The following is a 4,047-nucleotide window of genomic DNA, read 5'->3' on the forward strand; positions in this document are numbered from 1 at the left end:
TGTGATAACTACTGCTGCTATGGCGGCAGTAGCAGAAGCACAAATTGGCAGAAGAACTGACCACGAAGACACCAGCAATAATATCAGTTCGACCACTCTTGTTATCATAACACTCAGTATCATAGGAGTGATTTTACTGAGTTTAGTCTTAGGATATTTGTACACTGAATACAAAGCTGGCCACAACTTAAGACGTGTGAGGCCGCTCCCCCCTGAACTAATAGACAATGCTGATCTGTAATTAATAAGAAAGAAAGAATATATATATATATATACATATACTTTGAGTATATTATTAGTATATTTGTATAATTAAAAAATTGGTATTGTGTTTATTATATACATCTGAAGTCCAGACCTTTTTATAACAATTTTCAAGTGTTATCAATAGTATTATAATTAACTATTATATAATTATGCATGTTTCATATATAACATTATTTAAGAGTTATAACAAAATGTTATTATAGATTTTTTTATAACATTTCGTCCTTGTTATATTATGTTAATGAAAACGTTTGGTTGTAGTTGTAATTTTCTAAACAAAACACTATAATATGTTATAAATGATGAATTTATAACAATTTATTTTTGTTATATTATAAATGTAATAGCATTTATTATTGTCATATATTTTAAAACAAATTATTATTTTTTATTTATATAATATTTTAATATATTTTATTGTGTATATATTTTGATAAAATATATTACAAAAACAAATATTCACAAAATATTAATATCATTACATTAGTAATTAAGTGCAATACAAAACATTTCTAAAATATTAACTAAAAATTTAAGCTAATATATAAAAGTAGTACACCACAAAAAAAAAAAAAAAAAAAACTTGTAAAATTTTGTAGTCGAACTCGAATCTGTCATCACTGGATCATGTGGTATACTCCGAAGAAACTTTATATAGTAGGAAGTACCTGACCAAATTTAGAACACAAACTTAAAACCAATAAACCAGAAAGCAAAGGGAAAAAATTAAATAACAAGCTTAAAAATTCTTAGAGCATGAATATATTTAAACAACTTAATTACCATAATTATAGTCTCAGATAAAACTCTTGAGGTCAATAAAGTTTGACTTTCATATGGGCACATCAAGCCAGGACTATTTACTGTTCCTAAGAGATTTTGCAGAAATTGCTAAGTAGGATTTGTTGAATCGATTTAATTAAAACTGCCGAGGATTTGCCATAGCATGCACATTCGGAGAATAATTAAAAAAAAAAATCAGTAGCAATAAATCCTAAATTTACGTAAGTAAATTACTAGCATTTGTAGAGTACAAACCTCAACCAGATGTGGAACTGAGAAATGTAGGTTTCAAGAATAGCCTTTCCAAGCCAACTACATATAAATTGTCAAAAGTATAACGTTAAAAAAATTAGAAGAATAAATGATCCTGATGTTTGAGCCTTTTTAAGGGATTAGACAATTCATATGGAGGTAGAATCACATACGCAAAGAGAGATAAATGGAAATGAAATAAACAAAAAAAAATTCACCTGAGTAAAACGTGCAAGACTAAAATCTTTTCTGATGTAATAGTGGGAAAAGTTGCCAAATCCAGTCATCCAAACATATGCAACAATAAAGACACGGATCGCATTATATATCTCAGTTGCAGCAAAGTAATGATACATCAAAAATAGGACCTGTTAATGGGAAAAAAATAGTCATGGTCATGAAATAAAATCTACATAAGAAATGGAAAATGTAATAAGAAACTGTTCGCAGAAAGAAATTTTCAGAACAGGAATTTAATGATTTCAAGTAATGTAGGATCAAATAAGGTTTGCAGGCTCAGTTCTCAGAACTGAATACTTTTATGGTTCCAGACTCCTAGAATAATCAAAGAAAAAGAAATAAGATAAAAATGATTTATCTTTGTTACTTAGTGCCATTAATTCGATTAACCAAATATGAGTTTACAGAAAGTAAAATACTAGTATATCAAGAATCGGTGAAAGAAGGTGCAAAACAGAGGTTTGTGCTCTTGAATTATTAAAGCATTGCAAAGAATTTCAAACTGCTAGGAATTAAAAGCTTATTGATGCTGCAAAGCAAAGCAAAGCAAAGATAATTGGATGATTTAAGTTAATTACAACTTAATGAAGTACCTTTCTGATTGAAGTATATATGCTATCCTTTGCTGTACTCGGTTTCTCATGTCTTGGTACACACAACACAATCAATCTGGGTAATGCAGCCACTTATTCCCTGATTTGTACAATGCTAATTATGGAACATAAACTATATGATGAGAACTCACTACTAACACTTGTGTTTAATCAACCTTCATATAGCCTTCGATCAAAGTGAATCTGGTAAACCCTGTTCGATAACATCAGTTCATATAACTCTTTCAGTTTTCTCCACTTTGCAAAGAGAATCAATTACAATACTATATGTACATACATCAGCTAAAATTCCAGAATCAATCATGTTGATTAGGAGTCTATGGGCTTCTTCAAAACTAGCAAATTATATAAGCAGATTAATATCAATCACTTGAAACTTTAAACAAGGACCCAATACCCTTCCCCAAAGACATGTTTCCTTTTCCTTTAGTTCTATCTCTGTCAACCCATGCCTAGGCCTGTTTACCATCCCAGACATACAAGTTGCTTGAGCTGCTAACTGCAATGACTGGTTTATTATCATGAATCATAGTAAGGTCAAGAACAAAACCAAGGCAACAGTAGAGTGTGCAACTTAATGATCCAATATTGGTATCCCAAATTTTGATTGACCTGTCCTGTCCACCAGTAATCAATTGATCAGAATTTTACTCAACCTTCATGGGCGTGGATCTTGTTTTTGCATGTAGAGGGGAAAAAATGACTCCACAAAGCCAAGTTTCCATAAACAGAAAACGAGCACACGCACGCACAAAAAAAAAAATGAAAAAAACCATCTAACCCTGTTCTATTAACCAATAAAAATTACTCATTCCAATAGTGATATATTCCATTAGATTAGAGCATCTAAATGCGTGTTACACCAAGAACAAACAGGTTTCAAAGTTAGAGAGAAAACCTGAGAAACGAGAGGCTTCGATAGAGCGATATAGGCCGGAGCATGAGCGCCTTCTTCAACCAAATGTCGCTTTCGCAAAGCCATCCACATATCATCACTGTGATCGCTGAAACCAATTCGATAGTTTCCCCAGAAAATGCAGGCAAAATTGAATAAAATCCATAAATTTACTCAAAGCAAAATCAATCCCCAATTTCTATAAATCGTAATTAATAAACCAAGGCAGTCCTTTGTATATAATAAACTTTCCAAAAACCAAACAGAAGAAGAGTTGAAAAACCACATTGCTAATCGAAAAACTTGTAAAACGATCGAACTGGAAGATTTTTCAGCGATCGATCCAAGCTTACAAGGAAATGGGTTTAGGTTTTGGCAAAAAGAATTGGGAACTTGGGATTGGAACTAGTATAAACGAATCGTGAGCTTGATAATAAGGTTATCATCAACAGTTTCCGGCGATTAGATTGGCGGCGAAGTCACCGTCGGCGAGGAGACCAGGTGGAGAAGATCTAGGATACTTCGTTCGTTCAGAGAGAGAGAGAAGAGTTTTTTTTTTTTTTTCTTATTATAATTGTCAGCCCAATATTCAAAAGCCCATGTATTGTTTTTAAGATATTGACCCAACTTTTCAATAATAACACTTTTTGAGAAGTGTAATGTTTTAATGTGATATAAACTCTAAAATGTTGTAGTGATATAAGGTTGTACAACTTGTATCTCTTTGCAGTAATAATAAAAAAAAAAATTACAATCGATTAATATAGAGCTTATTCGGTAACTATTATTTAAACAGTTTTTTATTTATTTAATTAAAAATCTGACAATAAAATTGGAAAGTTTGTTTGGTAAGTCTATTTTCATTTTTTACTTTTTTAAATTTTCATTAAATTTTATCAAATTTTGAAAACACATTTTTCTCACTTTTAATTATTTTTTAAACAGTTTCTCATTTCTTTTCCTCTTCACCTGGGGTAACTTTGGGCTTCTTTCCTC

The 4,047-nt window shown here is 30.9% G+C and overlaps 1 long non-coding RNA gene across 3 annotated transcripts; it reads right to left on the reverse strand.

The window, feature by feature from the left end:
* Positions 1 to 671: 671 nt before the first annotated feature.
* On the reverse strand, positions 672 to 3,725 carry LOC133790163 (uncharacterized). Of its 3 annotated transcripts, XR_009873937.1 has the most exons (6): positions 3,055 to 3,725; positions 2,136 to 2,768; positions 1,521 to 1,670; positions 1,306 to 1,362; positions 1,051 to 1,192; positions 672 to 935 (listed from the first exon to the last, which is right to left on the reverse strand). It is a non-coding gene; the product is annotated as an uncharacterized LOC133790163 (long non-coding RNA). The 3 variants fall into 3 exon arrangements; XR_009873935.1 differs by lacking the exon at positions 1,051 to 1,192 and having other exon boundaries at positions 674 to 935; XR_009873936.1 differs by lacking the exon at positions 1,051 to 1,192 and having other exon boundaries at positions 684 to 935; positions 2,136 to 2,349.
* Between the last annotated feature and the right edge of the window lie 322 nt (positions 3,726 to 4,047).

The sequence above is a fragment of the Humulus lupulus genome, chromosome 7, assembly GCF_963169125.1.
Source record: "Humulus lupulus chromosome 7, drHumLupu1.1, whole genome shotgun sequence".
NCBI lineage: Eukaryota > Viridiplantae > Streptophyta > Magnoliopsida > Rosales > Cannabaceae > Humulus > Humulus lupulus.